Source organism: Neolamprologus multifasciatus, chromosome 20 (genome assembly GCF_963576455.1).
Source record: "Neolamprologus multifasciatus chromosome 20, fNeoMul1.2, whole genome shotgun sequence".
NCBI lineage: Eukaryota > Metazoa > Chordata > Actinopteri > Cichliformes > Cichlidae > Neolamprologus > Neolamprologus multifasciatus.
The window spans coordinates 22617484-22642694 of NC_140458.1; the positions used below are offsets into that span (position 1 = coordinate 22617484).

General features: G+C 39.2%; 1 protein-coding gene across 2 annotated transcripts in view; it reads left to right on the top strand.

The window, feature by feature from the left end:
- The window catches only part of LOC146494942 (copine-9-like), a 127553-nt gene that overhangs the window by 11763 nt on the left and 90579 nt on the right, over nucleotides 1-25211 (top strand). The window lies entirely within an intron of this gene.

Consider the following 25211-nt stretch of genomic DNA (forward strand, 5'->3'; position numbering starts at 1 on the left):
AGACCATAACATCACTAGGAAAGTGTTTTCTCAGGTCATAGAACAAAACAGCTGAGGGCTGTTTCCCCACAGACACAATATAACTGTAAGCTTTGCAATCAGACGAGTCGCCCTCTACTGGCCATTAAAAAGGATGTAGATTTAGGGACACTTCCATAGTATAGACAAGCTAAATGCTGTTAGCTAGATAAACAAAAATAATGCCAAAGGATTGTGCGACTGTTAGAAGTCTTACGTACCATCTGTGTTCAAAATCAAATCCTAGCTATGTGTTAGGCTATGACTGCCTCTGTCTTTTGGAGCACTCTGTTTTTTATACAATTGTAAACTGAGTATTTTGCTAATTAATATTTATATAGAGATCTATATATTATATATACTGTAAATACCATATATTCCATACCACTGTTTTTTTTGCACCATGACAGAAAGACAAACTCCTCATTTATGTACAAACTTGGAAACAAATGTAATAAAAAAAATGTTTCTAATAATATCAGTCACAACTTTGTCATTTATTTACGTTCCACAATACCACAATCGTTTTGTTTAACTTACAGAGTGGCTTAAAAAGAACTAACGGAGTTCTACAGTCTGGATTTTCAAGTTCATGGTTATTCACAGAAATTTTCGGGAACTGATGACATCCCTCATGATTTCAGTATTGAATTATTGTTGCAGCATAAGAAGGGTCTTTAGGATAAAATAAAATATGATACAAAAACTTGTCTGTTGAGGGAGATGTAATGATTCAATTTGATTACATTCAAATACACTTAATTCATATGTGCCTGTTTAGGCTCATTTATCTGCTTTTTTAGTGTTTTTGTTTTCTCTTCATGCTCTCCTAAATGCATGTAATATATCTACATTAGATATATTACACAATATCTAATGTAATATCCTTTACATTAGATATTGTGATTGAGTTGCTTTTGAAAATGCAGCACTATTAGATATGACTCAGTTTCACTGAAAAGTAGAAAGAGATTAAAATGGCAGGTAAAGTTACGTTGTGACAGACCAGTTCACTTTTTACAGCCTTGTCTGTCAAAATGATGGACAATGAAATGCAACCTCTGGTGGTACCTTGTGTTAAAAGCTCTGTATTTGCTCACTTCTATTCTCTCAGTGATTGACATTGCATCCTGGTCTGTGCTGGTCTTGGCTGAATGTAGTGACAAGGGGTTTCTGTTCAATGCCAGGGATACTGGCATTGTACAGACCACCAGCCACTGTTGTCTTCTGTGTAAATATAGGCCTTTTGATGTTACTGAGCTCACCGCAATAAACCAAGCTAGTGATGTGGTCTCTGCCACACAGCAAATCCAGCATGTCCAAATTAACACTGTCAGATTTGATTTCAACACTTTTAAAGTGTCTATATGGGTCCAGAGAGTGTTAATTTAACTCTTTTTGGAGAGTTGGTATGTTAACTCTGATTTAGTGTTAAACACCAAATCTCTCTGGAGTTGATAATTTAACACTTGGTGTTAAGAGTTTATATATTAACTCTCAAAGAGTATTTTAGTTTAACTACGTAAGAGTTATCTTCTAATTAATTCTAAAAAACTGGAATTTTACTGTTCTGAACTTCTAGAAATTTATTTTGGAAATAAACATTTACTAAAAAGACGCAATGGTTTTTGAAAAACATTTATTCTGACCTGTGCACCACAATTTCAAAACATTTTCTGAAAGATGTAACAGTGTACATGTTCTCACTTTCATTAGAATTTCGTTTATCAAAAGGTCTGACATAGGTGAGCTGGTAAATGCAAATAACAGCATTCTCATCACTTATTTCAATAAATACAAAATACAATATGCATGTCCTTCATTCATCACTTTGTGGAACTTCAACGCACTTCTGCTCTCCCCCATATTCCATCTTCACAAGCATATCCTATGTGGAGATTGAAAACAAAATTAGTTGACACTAATTAATGGCACAAATCAATTGCAGCACAGTAAAAAAAAAAAAAGGAATCCTTTGAGCCATTACTTGTGTAAAGTATTTTCCCAAAAGACAAGGACACAGACAACAGGTAATACTGAACTAAATGTAAAACCTCAACCTTTTTCATTTTTACCTAAACCGTGTGCACAAAACTCTGGAGGAATCTAAGTGCTAACGTAGAACTCAGTCGGGACTCGGGACATCTGCTACTGCTGTTTGCTCGTTTTTTATGGGAGATCGTTTTCAGGCTTCAAGTAGCACCATTATATCAACATTTCACATTCTAGACATTGTTTTAAGTGTATTTGACCAAGAAATTTGACTGAAAATTCACATGCAAGCTTTTTTTCAAGGCTGTGGTATTTGCCCGCAAACAATACCTTTCAGCTAGCTAAAACAGAATATTATGCTATCACCGAGCAACATGGCTAATGCCTTTCACACAGCTTTGTCTCAACTCCAAAGAGCCACAGAAGTAAAAGCTAATGACAATAATTGAAACAATCTTTGAAAACATGACTTACCAAGCATGGCAAACAACTCAAATATGTAGAGCAAAATGTTCTGAAACGGCTTCACTTCAGCTTCGATTGGAGCCGTGCTGGGGGCGGAGTCTGTGAATTTACTCTATTGGTGTCATAGCCCCTGTAGGAGTTCAGAGTTAAGAGGTCAAGAGTTAATGTTTCCATTGTAACACCTCCAGATTTGAAATAGAAACACTCATTTTTAACACTCGATTTTAACTACTATTATTTTACACCTCAGAGTTACATTAAAAGAATGTGACTCTACTTAGAGTAAAATTAACTCTAAGACTACTAACACCAAAACATTTAACACTTTTGAATTTGCTGTGCAATATTCCCCCTACATTACTATGCAAAGGTCACGAGCCATGACTGGATCCCATTTCTTTAGTTAACTCATTAGAAAAAGACAAAGGTAACACAATTTGACTGGCATATGATGGTATTTTTGCATCAACAAGGTGATTCCCAAAGAGCTATTAGCTGAAAACTCAGGAAATCTTAGCATGGTGTGTAGTGTGTGCTCGAAGAAATTGAAGGAAACTGGACAAGTGAAGGACAACGGGAAGAAGTGGCATGCCTAAAAAATCTACACCGGATGAGCAACTTCTGAAAGTCATGTCCTTAAGAAAAAGAAATGATGTCACACTATTAAGCTATTAATAAGGTATTAAAAGGTGCTTAATTCATCATTTATGTATCATTACATCATTACTGCTCCTTGGTATGCCATTTATAAATGCAAATATACTATTATTATTTAAAACAAATGTCCTCATATCTGGATCTCATTCTTCTCAGTAACAAAAATCAGGTAAAAAAAAAAAATCACGTAATTCTTTGTTTTTACATTCATCAGGTCCCAATCAGCCCAAATAGCAAAGAGAAATTAAAAATGCATGCCATGGAAGAGTTTGGGTCTTAGGAGGTTAAAGATAATAGCCAGACTGGTCTGTGAAACTGTTTTTGAATGAATTGACTACAGTTACAGTCTGCAAAACAGTTTTTCAAAAAACATATTTTTCAAAGTCAGGGATCAGTGGTGGATCTACTGCATGGCACAAAACAAATACGAAAGCACATGGCTGCATCTCTGATTTAAAAATAGGCAGGCCAAATTACAAATAGACCCCAGTGCTTCTGAACTTTGATGACACTTCATATCAAATGGTACTCGACGAAACCCAGTGATCCGGTTGTTGATATTCGCTATCATTTCAGTGCTGTATCGAGTCTCTTTTTTCCTACCTAGGTAGCTACAGCTTTGGACTTTGGTAATGATTGGATTTTTTTCTCAAGAACACAACAATAAATATGTGATCTCTTTTCTCCTGCATTCACATTCTGAGAATTTCAGCTGTTCTTGTCAACAGCTTTGAGCTAAGAGGTTGTGCTTGTTTGCGTCTGTCTGTCTGCGTATCTGTCTCCTGCTCTTAAACTTGTCTGTCACAGCTTTCTACAAGAATGTGTTAGATGCCAAACACTCATCTCTTCAGGCACTTCTTCTTATCTAATTTATTGATGACTCAGCGTTTGTCCTTGGAGATGTTGTGTCACGTTGCCTGGTCGTTGTGTAAATTTAATTTGAGTTTCTCTTACTCCACCATCAAATTAGCTGATGCCTCTCTCTCACCGCCCACACAGGGATGGAGGATGTACTGTATACCTGCACTGTTCATGTGCTCATCTGTGTAAAGGACTGATAAGTTGGCTTACAAATAGCTTTTTTTCCCATTTAGATGGACATGAATAAACATGACGCTTTGAAAGCAGTAGGCTAACCAGTAGGTTTTTACAAAGAATATATTGAAGATTTTGTTGTTCTTTTACTTTTGTGCTAAAGCGATTTAGGAAGACCAGGTGTTTGAATGTTTGCTTTCGGCCAAATGTGACACTGTGCACTATGATTATGCATCTTCAACCCTTCCAAAAAGGCCATACTTGTACAGTCTTTCTCTAATTGTACTGGTGTGAACTTGTGTGTAGCTCTTTGGTTTTGTTGCAGTTTCCCTGATTGCATGGTCTGACCTTGAGGTGACTTTGCTGGGCATAGAGTGCTGTGAAGACTGTGGCACTGTGTTAACACACCTGAATGCTCCAGACTACAAATTGGCAAAGATTCAGTTTTTATGGAGGTGCTCACACATGCTGGTGATCAATTAATGAAGTGCATTTGACTAGCGGCACCTGGCTTCTACACTTTGCTCATCCTGACATGCTTTACACCACTGATGCCTGACCTTCATTTGTGCATTTCATTAATGTGTTTACTTCCATATTTGTTGCAGGTCTTGAGCTGAGTCTGTAGCAACCATTAAACCATTAAAAACCAATTTAGGTCAGAAAAAAAATTGCAGGTATAAATTTTGTTTGATTTGAAGGATATCTTTAAGGTATCTTTAAGGTTTCTCTATTTTTCACCTATTCTAGTTCTATTGATCAATCATCTTTGAAAGGTTTTCATTTCCTAGAGGTAAACACTCCATTTCTTATTAAATCTATATCTATATACACGATTTTGCTGAAAGTATTTTCACATCTGTCTATACACTCATATAAGTGACATCCCATTTTTAGGGTTTAATATGGTGTCTGCCCACCTTTTGCAGCTATAGCAGCCTCTTCTGGGAAGACCTTTCATAAGATTTAGGAGTGTATTTCACTTTCTTTTTATCTTTTTTTCTTTTTTTTACCATTCTGTCAGATGTCATGTATGAGGTCAGACACTGATTTTGGAGCTTGCAGTCTCCACTCTAATTCATTCCAAATATGTTTGGAATGAATTGGTGATGTGGTGTAGAAGAACTTGACTGGCCTGCTCAGAGTCCTGACCTCAACCCCACACCATGATTCCCCCTCCACCAATCTTTACACTTGGCACAATGCAGTAATACAACTACCGTTTTTCTGGCAACTGCCAAACCCAGACTCGTCCATCAGATTGCCGGATCGAGAAGCATGAGAACAAGTTTTCTAGCGTCCACCACTGTTCTAGAGTCCAGTGGTGGTATGCTTTACATCACTGCATCAGATGCTTTGCATTGTGCTTGGTGATGTGAGGCTTGGACACAGATGTTCAGCCATCCAAACCCATTCCATGAAGCTCTCTGTGCACTGTTAATGAACTAATCTGAAGGCCACATGATGTTTGGAGAGCTGTAGTGATTGACACTGCAGAAAGTTGACCCATTAACCCTGCTGTGATTTTATTTGGCTTATGACTTTCTTGGCTGAGATGATGTTGTTCCCAATGGCTTCCACAATGTTATAATACTTCTAACAGTTCACTGTGGAATATTTAGTAGTCAGGAAAATTCACAACTGGATGGGTTGCACGGGTGGCATCCTATCACTGGAATTCACTGAGCTCCCATTCTTTCTAAAATGTTTGTAAAGCAGTCTGCATCCCTAGGTACTTGTTTGTATACACCTTCATCCATGGAAATTAGTGGAACACTGGAATTCAATCATTTGGATGGGTGAGAAAATGCTTGTAGGGTAATTTCCAATAAATTAAGTTCAAAAAAGGAGCATATGGCTGACGCGTGTTCCTGGTTTCCAAAAGAAATGCTTCCAGTTGCATTAGGACTTGAAGATTATTCATTTATTACAAACTGAAGATGTAACAATGAACTCATTCCTAAATAAGCATGAAAGTTCCAAAAAATGAGCACTACCTGTGCATACGGTCCGAAAACCGTGAGAGTCCTAACCTCTCTGTCCATGATCCTCCCCCTTCCCCATCACACAGGGTTTCATGCTGCTGTTGCACTTACATACTTAAAGTGGTAGACACCTCTTTTAGATTCTAATCCCAAACAGTGACATATCATTACCTTATGTAAAAACAACATAAATTTTCAAATGTATTAATCCTGAAAAGAAGAATTATGCAACGAATCTATGAATTATAAAACAAACATGAATTTAATTGTAAATTAAAATTTAAAGCAGATCTCTGGCGCCTACAATACATTTGACAATAAAGCGTATCAATGGCCATTGGATGGGTCAGGAAGTGTCGAGCTGGTTATACCAGAAGACTCTTTGTGGGTCTTCTGGTATAGCCAGCTCCACACTGGCTCTAGCCTCCTTTAATCTCCAACTGGCTACTCCCAGTAATTCTTATTATAGAAAGCATCCACACATGCGGGTTTATGTACAAGTCTGTCTGTTAATAGACGTTAGTTTGCTTGCTAGATTGTACCATATTATGCTAAGTCACAGTAACAAAATCACAGATGTTTTTTTTTTACATGAAAACAGACAGACCAGTATAAAAAATGTAACATTTTTTTTGTTTAAATCCCTCACTCATATTACTTGGTGTGAAAGCAGGTTGCACAGTCATGGAAACTGTTTGAGTTTGGGCCGTATACAAACATCGAATCCGTCACTCACTACACTACTATTTTCTCCACCAAGGAATGAAGTTATGTAAGTCCCTTTGAAAAGAACTCTGGCGTGCTGTGTAGCAACCTGTCAGCCAGCGTTTTAAAAGGAGGTGTCACTTTTTTAAAATGATGATAGATGTTTAATTTTGAAACATAACTCCTTTCATTATTAATATTACATGCTCTGCAATGCTGTTAGGCAGCTGGATATGCATTTTTTCAGCTTTGTCTCAACCAGATTTTAATGAATTCCAGGCATGCGTGACCCCGACCACACAGACTTTGCCCTTGGACAGATGCAAACAGGTCTTGTGCGTTTCAGAGTAAAATTTCTCTCCAAGTACGGCTCCCTGAAGAGATTAGGGGCTGGGAGAAATAGAAGAAATTTCGGTCTTTTAGTGAAATAGACAAATATATCTGTCTGATAGATTGCTGTGGTCCCGGATACAAAATAATGAAATTCATGAGATATTTTTCTTCTCATTCCCAATAACTTTGACTGTACCTCTTTGCGCTTTTGGGCACAGCACTGAAGTGACCTTTTTAAACTTCAAAGAGCATAATTTACAACTTTAATTCCTATCCAGATGTGATATTTCACTGGTGGTGGAGCTCTATTACACACAAAATTACTGATGACATCGGATTGCTACAACTTTGAAAGTTTAAGAGAAGACACTTTAAAAGTAGAAGCAATCTCATACAGCTGCTTCATGCTGTCATCCAGCAGCTCCCGAAGCTACTAGCTCAGGAATTATCTGACTCTTTTATTTCTATCCACCACCATCTAAACTGCTCTCAGGCTCCCATATGAAAACATCCCACTTCTCTTATGTAACATCATTTGCTGGTGGAGTACTGACAGTTTCCATCCACATGCATGGGTGTTTCGCTCTATTAAAATCTGTAGGAGAGGCAACCCCCAGCTGACCGTCGGTCCAGGAGTATATAAAAGTAAAATCAATTATTGTATCAATTATGATTACTCTTTGTAGTCTCTCATTGCAAGTTGGTGAGTCATGTTTATCAAATTCATCACATTATATGGTATTTCTTTTGCATTCATTTAGCTGTAGCTGCTCGAGGATTGTGACTCATCAGCAGGTAGGAGTTAATGTTTTGTTGTAACACAGAAGGTGTGGTTATAGTTTGGAGAGCTTGTCCACGTCTCCTAAAGATCTCACCGTTATATTCATTGTATATGGATGAGTTATATATATATATATATATATATATATATATATATATATATATATATATGTTATGGAATGCCGTTTAGGAAAATATTATATATATATTACAATCAAAGTCTGAATATATAGAACACAACTTGAATATATAGAACGAAACTTGAATATATAGAATGATCTTCTGAATATATAGAATGAAACTTGAATATATAGAATGATCTTCTGAATATATAGAATGAAACTTGAATATATAGAATGATCTTCTGAATATATAAAATGAAACTTGAATATATAGAATGATCTTCTGAATATATAGAATGAAACTTGAATATATAGAATGATCTTCTGAATATAAAGAATGAAACTTGAATATATAGAATGATCTTCTGAATATATAGAATGAAACTTGAATATATAGAATGATCTTCTGAATATATAAAATGAAACTTGAATATATAGAATGATCTTCTGAATATATAGAATGAAACTTGAATATATAGAATGATCTTCTGAATATAAAGAATGAAACTTGAATATATAGAATGATCTTCTGAATATATAAAATGAAACTTGAATATATAGAATGATCTTCTGAATATATAGAATGAAACTTGAATATATAGAATGATCTTCTGAATATATAAAATGAAACTTGAATATATAGAATGATCTTCTTAATATATAGAATGAAACTTGAATATATAGAATGATCTTCTGAATACATAAAATGAAACTTGAATATATAGAATGATCTTCTGAATATATAGAATGAAACTTGAATATATAGAATGATCTTCTGAATATATAAAATGAAACTTGAATATATAGAATGATCTTCTGAATATATAGAATGAAACTTGAATATATAGAATGATCTTCTGAATACATAAAATGAAACTTGAATATATAGAATGATCTTCTGAATATATAGAACGAAACTTGAATATATAGAATGATCTTCTGAATATATAAAATGAAACTTGAATATATAGAATGATCTTCTGAATATATAAAATGAAACTTGAATATATAGAATGATCTTCTGAATATATAGAATGAAACTTGAATATATAGAATGATCTTCTGAATATATAGAATGAAACTTGAATATATAGAATGATCTTCTGATAATGCATGCCAGATGCTTCGGTTATTAGTAAATTTGGTTGTGTTCATTAGAAAATGTTTTTGGTGCCAGACACTAAAAATTGTGAAAAAGTTCCAAAGCTATTATTTAGGTAAAGATTGATAAGACTGGTTTTATCTTCATATTCCTTTGTGCCATTTAAATCATAAAAGTAGTCAAATAAAGTGTTTAAATATACTTTTCTTTCATGACAAACCATACTTGTCAGAGTAAAAAAATGTCACACTATATGTTACATATCATGGTATGATGTACTAATTTATCTGTTAATAAACATGAATTGTGCCTGTCTAATCAAGTAAACAAAATCCTTAAACATTCCCTAAAGAATGTAAACCAGGTTTATGTTTAACAGTTATTATTATTATTATTATTATTATTATTATTAGTAGTAGTAGTAGTAGTAGTAGTAGTACTAGTAGTAGTAGTAGTAGTATCATTATTTGATAAGAATGCAATGTCATATAGTGCGATGATGATATAATGTTCATATTTCAGCTATATATTATTATATATTTCATGTCTGTCACATTTATAGACAACTTGCTGGCAGTGTTGGAGATACCGTTAAATATTTTTTCATTAGGGTTACTATCACACTTTTCAAAACTTTTTCAAAACCTAACAAAAACTATTATTTAAACCTGTGAGTTAATCTAGGAATCAAGTGAAAATTAATATGAATTTCAATGCAAAGCATAAATGTTCAAATGGGACACTGAAATAAAGCTTAACTCATGTCATTTGAAAATGTAAAGAAAAGTTGCTCTGGGTGGCAGATCTTTCAATGACCACATCTAGCTATATTATTAAAAAAATAAACAAAGGTATCTGAAATACAAAACATGGCTGATAAACCTGTGTGTTATGACATCACCACTGACATTTTACATTGTGTGGAATAGGTGGACACAGGAAGCATTTGAGAAAATTGAATTCTATGTAACAGTGAGGTTGTAGCATATTCTTTTGCTCCCTGCAGGGGTACTAAATAATCTAATGTTACTATGGGTCATATCAGAGAACAGAGATACAACATGCCATAAAGGCAGGAAAACAGATAAACTACAATCCAAAAACAAAATATGCCTCATATGTATAAACTGAAACCAAATGCATCCATCCATTCTCTTCTGCTTATTTTTATCTGCGTTGCTAGCCTATATGCGTTGCCAGCTACCACAGGATGAAAGGCAGAGTACACCCTGGACAGGTTGATAATCTGAAGCTGGGTTAACAACATTAACAAGAAACAAAAAAATTAAACATGCATATGCAAAATAGAAAAACAAAAACAAAATCCTCATAAGTTCTGCAAACCTTGAGAATACACATCATGCTCTTCCAAATCCTGGTGAATTCTGTATTGCAAAATCCATGTCTGATTTGAAAGTAGTGTACACTACATGAACTGGTATACGAAGGATATTTTCACAAGTATTGGTCACAGGAAATCTGCAGTTAGTGATGAACTCAAGGCTTGGCTTTGGAGAAAACCCAGGGCTGGAATGTTTCCACAATTAAACAAATTAACTGTTGTGCACAGTTTAGTCTCCACAATCACACGCTGTGAGTCTATTGCACACTGTTTTTTACTGTGATATTTTTGTTTACTTAGTCTAGCAATTGAAACTTAGGGCCAATTTTTAACCTTACACTAGTAATTTCAGTGCATTTAGTTCCGTTCTTAACTCTACTGCCTTGGGCCCTCTCGAGTGAAAGGTCTAAGATTGTAGATGGGACCCGTTGTGGGGAACTCCTGTAAAGTGGAATGCACGTTCTCCATAACGTTAGCTGGTTAACCAGGGGCTATCTGACCGGAGAGGTTCACTGCATTTGGTCTTCCACGATGAAACAGTGAATAAATTTCTTCATCAGTACTACGATGCAGTACACTGGTACTAATATTTGGTTGGCCAGAACATGCATTTGCCAGGGTGTTAATTAGCTCCTCATTACTTAGAATTTGAGCCACAAGATTCCATGCAGACTGGCTCATAATGCCATTCCTCGCAGTTACAAACAAGGAAAACACTAGATGGCGCAAGCGCCTCCGTGACGTCAGGTTTCATTTTATATATTCAGAAGATCGTCAAAGGAGCTTGCAAAGAAAAGCGTCTGGACTTCTTTAAGTTACTTGAAGACGTTTCACCTCTCATCCGAGAGGCTTCTTCAGTTCTAAGGTCAAATGGTGGAGAGTCCCAGATATAACCCTAGTGGGAGTGTCCCCCCACAGAGGGACAAAAGGACCCCCTGATGATCCTCTAATCGCCTGCGCCAAGGTGTGGAACTGGGTGTGGGTCCCAATCAGCCAGAGTTTCGGGTGATTTCATTGTGAAACCTGGCCCCACCTTATCATGCGAATTCCTGAGGTCAGATGGCCCAGGGTGTGAGTGGGCCTTAAGGCGTCTGGGAAGGGATCTCAAAACTGGATTATAGATGACAGAGAGTTGGTGTCGTAAACCACCGCCTCTGTTCAAAGATGGTCGCTCACAGTGGACATAGATGGCTTCTTTCACTCCTCTTTCAAACCATCTGTCCTCTCTGTCCAAAATGTGAACATTGGCATCCTCGAAAGAGTGTCCTTTATCCTTAAGATGCAGATGGACAGCTGAATCTTGTCCTGTGGAGGTCGCTCTTCTGTGTTGTGCCATGCGCTTGTGAAGTGGCTGTTTGGTCTCTCCAATGTAGAGGTCTGGGCATTCCTCGCTGCACTGTACGGCATACACCACATTGTTAAGTCTGTGTTTTGGCGTTTTGTCTTTCGGGTGAACCAGTTTTTGTCTGAGTGTGTTGCTGGGTCTGAAGTACACCGGGATGTCATGCTTGGAGAAAACCCTCCTGAGTTTCTCTGATACACCGGCTACATAGGGGATGACAATGTTGTTGCGCCTGTCCTTCTTATCCTCCCTCGCTGGTGTCTGATCTTCTTTTCTGTGCCTCTTTGCTGACTTTAAAAACGCCCATTTAGGATAGCCGCACGTTTTGAGTGCTTCCTTTACATGTGTGTGTTCCTTCTTTTTCCCTTCAGGCTTAGAGGGAACATGTTCTGCCCGGTGGTGTAGGGTCCTAATTACTCCAAGTTTGTGTTCCAGAGGGTGATGGGAGTCAAACAGGAGGTACTGGTCCGTGTGTGTGGGCTTCCGGTAAACTTCGATGTTGAGGTTGCCATTCTCTTCAATGTGCACAGCGCAGTCCAGGAAAGGCAAACAGTCATCCTTCGTGTCTTCCCTGGTGAACTTGATGTTTTTATCCACAGCGTTGATGTGCGCAGTGAAGGATTCCACTTCTTGTGTCTTGATTTTGACCCAGGTGTCGTCTACATATCTGTACCAGTGGCTGGGTACTCTTCCTTTGAAAGAGCCAAGAGCCTTCCTTTCCACTTCCTCCATGTAAAGGTTGGCTACAATAGGTGACACGGGGGAGCCCATAGCACAGCCATGTTTTTGTCTGTAATAGCCTTCGTTGTATTTGAAATATGTAGTGGTGAGGCAGAGGTCTAACAGTGTGCAAATCTGATCGGGTGTGAAGTTGGTCCTGTCCTCCAAGGAGATGTCTTCTTGTAGTCGTTTTCTGACAGTCTCCACTGCCTCCGTGGTGGGTATGCAAGTGAAGAGAGAGACTACATCAAAGGACACTATGGTTTCATCTGGATCCAGGGTAAGTTTCTGGACCTTGTCAGTGAAGTCGGTGGAGTTCTTGATGTGGTGTGGGGTGTTCCCCACGAGAGGAGCAAGGATGGTAGCAAGGTGTTTTGCAATGTTATAAGTGGCTGAGTTTATGCTACTGACTATGGGTCTGAGTGGGACAGCTTCCTTGTGGATTTTTGGAAGTCCATAAATGCAGGGTATGGCATCCCCTGGGTAAAGACGGTGATAAGTAAGGCGGTCAATGATTTTGTCCTTTTCCAAGTCTTGAAGGCAAGCTATAACTTTCTTTTTGTAGCTGCTTGTGGGGTCTCGCTTTAAGGCTTCGTAGGTATTGTTGTCACTGAGGAGAGTAGTGATCTTTGTATGGTAATCCGTAGTGTTTAGGACCACGGTGCATCTTCCCTTATCCGCTGGTAAAACAGTGATGTTGTGGTCTTTGCTCTGCCGTACAGTGCAGCGAGGAATGCCCAGACCTCTACATTGGAGAGACCAAACAGCCACTTCACAAGCGCATGGCACAACACAGAAGAGCGACCTCCACAGGACAAGATTCAGCTGTCCATCTGCATCTTAAGGATAAAGGACACTCTTTCGAGGATGCCAATGTTCACATTTTGGACAGAGAGGACAGATGGTTTGAAAGAGGAGTGAAAGAAGCCATCTATGTCCACTGTGAGCGACCATCTTTGAACAGAGGCGGTGGTTTACGACACCAACTCTCTGTCATCTATAATCCAGTTTTGAGATCCCTTCCCAGACGCCTTAAGGCCCACTCACACCCTGGGCCATCTGACCTCAGGAATTCGCATGATAAGGTGGGGCCAGGTTTCACAATGAAATCACCCGAAACTCTGGCTGATTGGGACCCACACCCAGTTCCACACCTTGGCGCAGGCGATTAGAGGATCATCAGGGGGCCCTTTTGTCCCTCTGTGGGGGGACACTCCCACTAGGGTTATATCTGGGACTCTCCACCATTTGACCTTAGAACTGAAGAAGCCTCTCGGATGAGAGGTGAAACGTCTTCAAGTAACTTAAAGAAGTCCAGACGCTTTTCTTTGCAAGCTCCTTTGACTACGATGACCTGGATGACTGAGAACCTTCACAGACATATTCAGAAGATCATTCTATATATTCAAGTTTCATTCAATATATTCAGAAGATCATTCCATATATTCAAGTTTCGTTCTATATATTCAGAAGATCATTCCATATATTCAAGTTTCGTTCTATATATTCAGAAGATCATTCTATATATATAATAATTTCCTAAACGGCATTCCATAATATGTATATATATATATATACAGTGTTGGGGAGTAACGGAATACATGTACCGCCGTTACGTATTTAAAATACAAAATATGAGTAAAAGTATTCCGTTACAGTTACCGTTTAAAAAGGTGGTATTGTGGAGGTATGTAATAACGACAGGAGAGGTCTCAGTGTCTCAGTCACTCCAACTTTATTAACTGACTCTCAGAACATCACATATAGTTAGCGCCAAAATCTCCACCCCTCACTTCCCTTCAACTTGGGTGTGAGTGGAGCCACCTGGTGGTCCGCCACACATACCCCCCCCTGAACACACAGTTAGGTCTCTATTCAGTCCAGGACCCTGGGCCTAAGCAAACGGCCCGAACGACTGAACCTGGGAGGGAGAGAACAGGCAGAGGAAGGTCCATCCTGTGAACGAGGCTGGTGAAGTCGAGCAGGAAAGGCAGAAGAAGGCTCAAACGCCGGTGGTCCGGGGGTAGTCCTGGGGGGAAAACCAGAGTCTGTCAACCCCATCGAAGGAGGGCGGCCACGGCGAGGGGCCTCGGCCGGCACTACATTACTGTCCAGAAGAACATGTGCAGGTTTAAGTCTGTCAACACACACAGTCTCCCTTCGACCCCCAAAATCCAAAACAAAATGTTTCTGGCCCGGTTCGATAACCCTGAATGGGCCGTCATACAGCGGCCGCAGCGGTGTCCTGTGGGCATCGTGCCTGACAAAAACAAACTTGGCAGTCTCTAAAGTCTTTGGAACAAAAGTGTCAGGCACGCAATGGTGCACCGGACCAGGAACCCGAAGCGAGTGCAAAAGCGGGTTGAGAGATAGCACAGAAGGATCGAAGCAGGGGGGAGGGTTCTCGGGCAAGAATTCTCCAGGCACGCGGAGGGGCTGACCAAACACTAGCTCAGCTGGGGAAGCGCCAAGATCCTCCTTAACCGCAGAGCGCAGCCCAAGCAAAACCCACGGGAGGCGGTCAACCCAATTGCCATCCTTTAAGGAGGCGCGAAAAGCAGCCTTAAGCGACCGGTGGAACCGTTCACACATCCCATTAGCTTGCGGGTTGTATGCGGTTGTGCGGTGGACTTTAGCCCCCAGTCCATCAGCCATGGCCGACCAAAGCTCAGAAATGAACTGGGGGCCTCTGTCTGATGTAATGTCCGCGGGTGGGCCGAAACGCGAGACCCAGGTCGACAAAAACGCCTTGGCCACCACTGCTGCGGTAGTGGACGCCAGGGAGACCGCCTCCGGCCACCTGGTGGTGCGGTCAACAACAGTCAAAAGGTGCGTAAAACCTTGTGACTGCGGCAGAGGACCCACCAGATCGACATGCACATGATCGAAACGTTTGCCGGGTATGAAGAACTGCTCCAGGGGCGCCTTGGTGTGTTTATGAACCTTCGCACGCTGGCAGGGAATGCACGCCGACGCCCATTCCTTAACAGATTTGCGAAGGCCTGGCCAAACAAATTTAGAGCTGACCAGTTTAACAGAGCCCCGGACCCCCGGATGAGAGAGAGCATGTACCGAGTCAAAAACTCGATGACGCCAGGAAACGGGAACCACTGGGCGAGGGCGGCCGGTGGAAACGTCACAGACGAGCAGGGGACCACCGTCCTGCACGGGTCTGTCCTCCAGTATGAGGCCCGTCTGGGTGGATTTAAGCGCGAGGATGTCTGGGTCACTGCTCTGATCGGCAGCCATGGCGGAGTAGTCTATGCCGAGAAAGACGGGAGAAACCAGCGCACGGGACAAACAGTCAGCCACAGTATTTAGAATACAGTTACTTTGTTGAAATAAATGGATTACACGGCGGTACTTCCCTGTTTCATATTGTGGCGGGTCAGGACCGTTTGGGTTTTGTTTGACAGCTACGTTCTGTTGTTCCAGGCGGCAGCGTTACGGTTGCCATGGTTACAGGGCGACACGCTCTCTCTGCGTGTTTCCTGGGTGAGAGAGCGCCTGTTGTTGTTGTGCTAAGCTAACAGGCAGAATGCTACCGGTATAGCGCTAAAGAATGTAGCATCATGGGCAGTATAGTCCGTGCTGCAGGGAGAATGGACTGCCATACCCGTTATGTGTCTGTGAGCGAGGGAGGGAGAAAAAGGAAAAGTACGAGCTGTCATCGAGCAAAAACGGGAGCTGGAAGCATGTAAATATAATAATAACCACTGCAGCCAAGAAGAGTGCCTGACGAGCCCAGTTGTAAGTAAGCTATTAAGACTCGACTGTACACCGTGTTCGTGTTTTCCTCCAAAAACAATAAGTTCTGTTGGAGCAGCCTTTCAACGCCTCTCTCTGTCTCTGCTAGCAAAGTTGACCCAGACAACAAAGTAAAGCTAGTTTTCGGCTACGAGCCGACACAGAACCCACCGTATTAGCCAGAGGTCCCTTTACTACGGTTCGGAGCCGCGGACCTTCAGTAACAGTAATAAATCACAGCAATAGTACATTCATGTAGTTGTAAACAGCATGATAATATATTAAGTAATCCAAAGTATTCAGAATACGTTACTCTCATTGAGTAACGTAACGGAATACGTTACAGAATACATTTTGGGGCATGTATTCTGTATTCTGTAATGGAATACATTTTAAAAGTAACCTTCCCAACACTGTATGTGTGTATATATATATATATATATATATATATATATATATATATATATATATATATATATATATATATATAGAGCGCCTGTTGTATATATATATATATATATATATATATATATATATATATATATATATATATATATATATATATATATATTAGGGGTGCAACAATACTCGCATCGATATTGAACCGTTAGATACAGTGCTTTCGGTTCGGTACGCATGTGTATCAAACAATACAAAATTTTTAATTTATTTTATCAACTTTTCTTCTGACGATGCTGTCTGTGTTGAGCGCTCAGTGGATCTGCGCTCGACAGTGCAGCCTAGGCGGAGTAGTCGAACGCAGATTCACTGAGCGCAGGGCAAGCTAGCAAGACAGAAGTTAAGCTCCTCCCCAGAACCTCCCCCACCCTAATTCAGATCTGGCGTTTGGAACTATTTTGGTTTTCATGTCAAGTATGACCCTGGTGGTAAGCGCGTCATGGACAAAAGTAAAACAGTATGTTGGATGTGCCACGCAATACTCAATTACATTGGTGGGTACTACTGCGTTAGCGCAGTTAGCTCGTTAACGTGTTGGCCGTCCAGCCCCACGCACGGGGCGATCCGCGGTAGCTCGTTAACGGAGATTTGCCGTGTTGTGGCGTTAATGTCATTTCAATGAGATTATCGCTGACAGCACTAGTGGGAACACAATGAATATGACTGCACATTTACTCCGACATCATCTTAGTGCAAAGACAAAAAACAACAAGCACGCATGCTACAAACTTTACCTGAGTCATTTAGACAGCCGTTAGCACATGATTCTCCTTATGGGGACCTGATATGTTTAATATGCTGCTGAGAATAAAGCCCAGAAAAAGAGTATAGTATAGCTTTTATTTTGGAAAGAGCCATTTCTCTGTAATACACTCTTTTTCCAAAAATGGGTGATTTCTCGATCAGATAGATTTATTTTTTTATTACTTTGTTGTTTCAGCAACATTAAATTAGAAAACTGTACTTTTGAGTTAAAATATATATTTATAATTTTAATAAATGATAAATTAAAAAGGCATGAACAGTTTTTTGTATCGAAAAAATACTGAACCATGACACCAAAGTATCGAACCGAACCGAACCGTGAATTTTGTGTATCGTTGCACCCCTAATATATATATATATATATATATATATATATATATATATATATATATATATATATATATATATATATATATATATATACGTGCAAAATAAAGGATGGCAGATTTTTACTATTTTTTGTCATCCATTGTTTACACATTAACATGGGAAGTTTTCTTTCCTTCACTTGGTCAATTATATTTCAATAAAGGCTCAGTGGGGTGAGTAAATGCAAGGCCTGAGTCATACCTTGACACTAAAGGTCACTGGTCTCTAATTAGCCCCAAGGTCTCCTAATGAGTTCTGAGGAAAGAGTGAGCAGCCCCTGTTGATTCAGACATCGAGGGTCGTCCATTCCACACCCACAACATCCATTAACCACGACCTACCTGAAAAGAGCACTTAAAAAAAATCATCAAGTATAAACAGAGCATTAGGCATGCTATTATTACATGGTTTAGCTTTAGCTTTCCTAGTGAGTCTGGACATTTAGTTAAATTCTTTGTCTTCCAGGTCACTATAGCACATGGATCCATATATTTGATTTGATACTATTTCACGTGCAACCCTCTCAGGGTTTTGTGTTTTGAACTGGAGACCTTTTGCATGTTATTTGAATGTGTTCAGCACTACACTATGAATATGTCCTTCATATTTATTATACACTGAGTGATAACTGAATGCTAAATGAATGACCTTGATGCCTGATGCCAATAATCAGATGCTGTATGTAGCCATTCACTGAGCATCTAAACCTCACGTGTACACCAAGGGGACCTGTTATGCTTCTCCCTGTTACCTGGCCAAAGTTAGAAATAATTAGGTCAGTGTATGTATAAGTAATTTCTTGTGTAAATGAAAACCTCAGGGATTAGACTCTAAATAATAATTTTAACTGTATTTTTTTATGTTGTAAAATACATCAGTCAAAGCAGCTAAGGCTCACTGATGCATATGGAGAGCGAAGGCTGGCATGTGTGGTCCAATCAAATGGGCGACTACTGTAGGGGGATTTAGTGCAGGGGTGTTGAACTCCAGGCCTCGAGGGCTGGTGTCCTGCAGGTTTTTGATATCACCCTGGGTCAACACACTTTAATCAAATGATTAGTTCATTACCAGGCCTCTGGAGAACTGCAAGACATGTTGAGGAGGTAATTTAGCCATTTAAATCAGCTGTGTTGGATCAAGGACACATCTAAAACCTGCAGGATACCGGCCCTCGAGGCCTGGAGTTTGACACCTGTGATTTAGTGGATCGTAGTTTATTGGCCAGTTCTGATAAATCACATTTTCTTTTACAACACATAGATGACCAGGTTCTTGTGTGTGGCTTACCTGGAGAACACCTGGCACTGGGATGCAGTATGGGAAGAATGCAAGGCAGGGAAGGTAGTGTGATATTTTGGTCAATGTTCTTCTGGGAAATGTAAGAAACGTTTACAAGCTACAGCCAATCAGAAGAAAGCTGGTATAAAGCTACATGGGAGGGAAGTAAAATGACTGATTTTAAGGCCCAGTAAAAGTTGTTCGTAGGGATTATTAATTTGTGAATCATACAAACTCTATTAGAGTCCAAGAACAATGGCAAGGCGCTTAACATCAGCACAATAAGTCCGGAAATGTAGCTAGAATGTGGTTACCTTAGCTTAACATTAAGTTTGTAAGGCTGCCTCAAATTAAAATACAACACAGACACCATTTGAAGGTACCAGCCTGTAATATAAAATTTAAAAAACAACAACACTTCCAACTGGACTGGAATCATGATGATAGACTTGATAAACTGGCAGCTTGTGCCACCGGCATCTGCCCATCTTTCTAATAATGACTTTGCATATTATCCTCAGTGGTTGATATTGATGAATGAAAGCATCAATGAGGTTCGGCAATTTAGTCTCCAAACATTAGCAGATCAGCAGATTTGTGAGGAAGTGCTGCTAACCTGGCTAACTCATGTGACAGTCTTATAAGACAGTTTGTGTATCTGTGAAGGATTTTTGACAACCGAGGTCTTAAACCTACTCCTTCTTTTCCTAGCTGAAATCTTCCACTGCCTCACTGTGCTGGAATCAGATTTGCACTCCACTTCTCTTTGCCAAACAATCATCTATCCATCTTATCTCTCTGTCTTTATCTCCTCTGTTTTCCTACTCCCACCCAGCCTGTCTAATATTCTTACTCCACGTTCCCTCCCTGTCCTCACCTTTTAGCTAGATTTCTATCAGTCACCCCTTTCTACCGCCATCCCCCCCACAGCCTTACATTCCATCTACCTGACCACTTTTCTCTTTCACCTCACAGTGAGCAGCTTGTATCCTCAGCCTGTAACTAAGTCTGCGGAATCTTATTTGTGTCTGCCTTCACTCTTATGAAATTCTCCTTCAGTGCAAATCCTGGAGGCAGGCAGCAAGAAATCCCCAGCAGATAAACCTTCACACAGGTGACTGTTGATGTAACTGTTGCTCAACCGAGAGTATGCTCTGGCATTTTCAGCTACTCTCAACATACTTGTGGGACAGACATGTTGATATTGAAGGGCAGATTTGTCATATTTTCTACAAGCGTGTCCTGGAAGTTATATGATGGGTATCTCTTTAAGAAATCTGTAGACAAAATAAAATGCACAGCAGTTTAGATGTGATGAAAATCAGTGCTGGAGGATGCAGGACACGTAGTGTAAATAGTTCTTACCCTCATTCCCTTTGCTAAACATAATATTTGTAGCAGTTGTTAATAATACATCTACTGTTCCTGCTTCTGCTGATTTCTGCTGTTTTATTTAGAACTGTTCATTACATCAAAACAAAGGCCAAAACATGATTTCCCTCAAAGAAAGTAGCAAAACTACTCATCATTAACGATGTGTAGTGCTGTAGGACTGTTGCACAACTATCCTGTGTTTCCATATTTAGTGACAGTTTAGATAAGAAGACACTGAAATTGAAATGCAGACTGGGAATTGTTATCAGAGGGGAACAAGGAGCCACCTCACAAATTTGCCCTCATCTAGCTTGAAACCTGAGCTCTCCAAATGCACCTTTGATGTGCTGCAGAAAATATTCATGGAGGAAGAACCCAAGAAAATGACATGTAGGGTGTGCAGTGTGAGTGTCAAGCTCTAAATATTAAATCAGTCATATTAGTGTGCACTGCATCCTTTGCAGGTGCACAAAGTTTTTGGGATATTAAACATGTTAAGGCTCACAATACCAATTGAATCATGATGAAAATTCTGGCAATATACTGTTAATATGACTTTAATGGCTAAAATTCAGTCACCTTGTTTTGTGTGAAATAGATGCCTATTTGTTTTGGTAAATATGAGGCGTTTCTTTCAAAGTTCTCTGTGACATTCTCTCTTTTAGTGGTCTAAGTTTTCTCTGATCGTCCGACTCACATGGCAAATATATCCATAAATACACATGCTGGTGCACCTGCATTGGCCATCAGTGTTTAAGATGTTGTTGTATTATCTTGTATAGCTTGAAACATATGATTTCTATGGTACATACAGCAGTAAAAAACTCTCAAACCCGGGTCTAGAATATGGAGTGAAATTTTCAGGATGAACATCCCTACACGCTAATAGGCTAAAAAAAATCCCCAAACACATGATAAATAGCATTCTTCTTTATCCTCCTTTTTGACATAAACTGAAACGTTATTTTAAAAAATTTACGTCATTTTATATTCAGTATGATTCATAACTGACTGATTCCGTGAGGAAAGGCAGTCGGCAGCTTTTTTCCTATATATTTCTATGTAACTGGATACTGTAACTGTATCTGGAAATTTTTACAACCCTGCTGGCCGAGAAGACCTGCAGTGCAGCAATATCTGAAAATGTTTTTGTCAGTGCTAGCTAGTAAACTGTGTTTATGTGGATGTGGATCTGTATGATCTGGCTCGTGTGGCTGAGCTATTTGATATTTACCTGAAAAAAAAAAGCTACTTGCTGGTAGTGAAGTAAAATGCTCTTTTATCTGATTGGCTCTTTGTCTCTCTGTGACAGACACAGGGAGCCAAGATAAAAGCAAAGCAACATTGTTCTTTGGAAACCAGATTTCAAAACATCAGGTGGCCAAGATTCATTTGCTTTAGAAGAATATTAATGGTATAATAATCATTTGTGTGTTTGGACAAAAGATTCTGGTATGAATATGTTAACATCCTAATTCCTGTTTGCTGGAGATATTCTATTTCTGTAGGATTACCTGTACACTGCTAAAATGTTCATTCAGACTAGAACTTGATATGATTTGCGCTCAATTCTGAATCATTCATGTTTAGTGTCCCCTGTGTGGCCAGCCTGCAGCCAGACTGTTGTCAGGAGTCATGGGAGGAGGGATATGGAATTGCCTTGTGATTTGGCCGCTGTGCGGTTGACCAGATGGGCTCCTTCCTTTGTCAGTCACTTTCCATAAAGCAGGCAATCAGTCAGGTTCTTCCGAGACGGACGACACTCAAATGGCTTTACCGGAGATTAGTTAGAGTCTGTGCTGCTCTAACTCTGCAACCTTCGGGGAACATTAAGGTCCCAAGACTCTGATCTCAGTCAAAGCACCGTGCTCTCTCTCAAACATCATTATTGCAGTTAAGAGGTATGACTTTGAGACAAACAGATTGAACCCCCGGTGTTCATTTGCCTTCAATGTTTTATTTTCTGTTATTCAATTGAGGGCTAATTCACTGACTGATTAACTTGGATTAATCAGATTTATAAACCTCATTTAAGCAGCAATATTCCTGCTAATAGTCAGACAAAGAAAAGATTGTTTTATTTCAAACCCTCTGCCCAAACCGCTTGCTGTCTGCTCTTCTTTCTGTCTTATCTCGCCTCTCTTAATTGCTCATTAGGAGGGAAAATGTGGTTTTAATCGTCTGTCGGTCCAGACAGTCTGAAGTTCATTAGAGCTAATGTCCAAACTTCACAGAGGCACAAAGTGGCTGATGGTGCCTGTCTAGACACAAACAGCAACACTTGGCCAATTATTAATACACCTCATAAGGGCCTTTCGTGAGTGTTACTTGTTAGCTTAGGCATGAACATGTTTGTGTTGGAGCTTAACATGAAAAACATAATAAATCTGTGGGTTATAATTGGTCTGGCTCTGTGTTTTTGCATATTTATGCTGTTGTAAAGTAACTTTTGCCCTCAAAAGACAGACATAATGTTAAACAAAGCACCGCAGGACACGGTAAACATTACAGTAAAAATTGTAACCAGTTGGAGAACTTACTTAGGCCCATTTTATTTTAACAATTCAAGAATTTATACCATAGTCACAAAAAAGCTAATTTGTAAAGGCTGTAATGCTCGTCTGTGAAGGAAAACAATTTGACTAATCTAGAAATTCTTTTGAGACTTAATGAGTTGTAAAGGTAAATGATTTGCTTACAACAAAAAGTGTCATATTCAAGTCTTTTAAAATAAACCCTTTGTGCCTTAGCCTTTCTAGGATAAAACTCTTTAGCCATGCTAAGTTTAAAAAGGCGGTCTCTAAGGCTTTTGGTAAATGAACTATCCCAGCAATTACTGAATGCTGTGAAATTCTGGGTCCCCATAGAATTGATCAAAAAAACGTCATTTCCTGAGTTGTCCTCTAGCATCACTGGGAAGCTGATATTTTTGTACTTTGTCCAATGAAAATAGCAGATACACAATCCACTTATAAATTGGAATATGCTTGGTGACCTGGTTGCCTTAACACTTCCTCTATGAGATCAGCAAACTGTTTTGAGTGAAATATAACTCAACAACCTGTTGGTGAATTATAATCAAAATGTAATAAATCTGATGCATTTTTGTTCAAATCTTTATCAAAAATATTGTGGAAGAACTAAGTCAAGTATTAAACTGAAGTTAAACCTTTGTTGGTTTGGTCATTTGCGTTTGTAGGCATGTCAAGACAAATACGCTGCTAATCAGTTTGGGCCTCTGCTCACAATGACTGTTTTTCTGTAATGTGTTTTATGAACAAACACAATGACAAAACTAATGACATCATGGTTATTATTATTATTATCCAAAGAAATACTAGGAAGCTAGACTGAGTAGACTGTGGTAACAGTTAGACCTTCATACCTGCTGAATGTCAGCATGTTAGTACTGTAATTGCGAGGCTTTCATAATTTAGCTCAGAGCACTGCATGGCAGGAGCAATGCATTAACAGAGCCAGCGCAGCTGTGGTGCTTCAGGTGCACTGTCACAGACTGCATATATAAAACATTTTAAACATTTTAAAACCCAAATCTGTGTTCGCTGGTGCTTTACATTTTTCATAAAGCAAAGATTTGGCTTGAAGGAAAACGGGACGGGCTACTATGAACACTATGTGAAATATAAGACTCACAATAAGTGATTAGGATTATAAACGAGGGGTCATTTCCCCATACACTTCTGTTTACTTCTTCTTTTTTTCAACTAAAAGAACTTCAGGATTGCAGTTGTTCATCTGATATTTATAGTTTCTGTTCATTATTAGATGTGAGCTTTGGAAGCGCTCACTGCTCACTACATAACCACTACAGTTACATGCATATAAGTATCTTGGATCGCACTTGCAGGGTTATAGCAAGAGGTAACATTTTCAGTTATGTCAGTAAAGACATATGATCAGAAAGATTTTAAAAACGTGGATGAAAGGTTTCTGTGGAAACCTTTTTTGTTTACATGGAAGAATAGTATTTTTCATGTAATACATTACAGTATTTTAGCCAAGCCTGTTTGAACAAGGATATGCTAACATGTAACACTGAACACTAAGTACAGATGAGGCTGATGAGATATCATTAAATTTGTATGTTTGCTCTCAGCTGATTCTGTTATTTTCTGTGAGAGGGGAGTTTGCAGTGGCACTCTACCTATTTGGTCTTTAGACCCATGCCTTGTAGCACTTCTGCATTTTTTTGTAATATTCATGCATATTAATAGCCAGAGAGAGGCCTGGCTGAAGGTGGTGACAGCATATCTGTGAGGCAGAAAATGTAGAGAATGATTACTCCCTCACAGTAACGCAGCGAGATAAGGATGAAAAGTGTGAAAATGAGAGAAATGTCCAATGAGTTGTTATTGTTCTAATGGACAGCTGTTTTATTAATAGAGTGTAAATATCACCACTGGATATTGAAAATTCCACATTTTTTAAATGGTCTTTCATTGCGTTTAAGAAGAAATTGTTTACTCTGCTTGCGGCTACATCAGATCTAACTGAAATATATGTGGATGTGAGTGTGTTGATATGTAGGTGGCAACATGCAGAAACCATTACACTAGTGACTGAGATTAAAAAGTGTGTTTTTTCTTTTCTTCATGCCTCC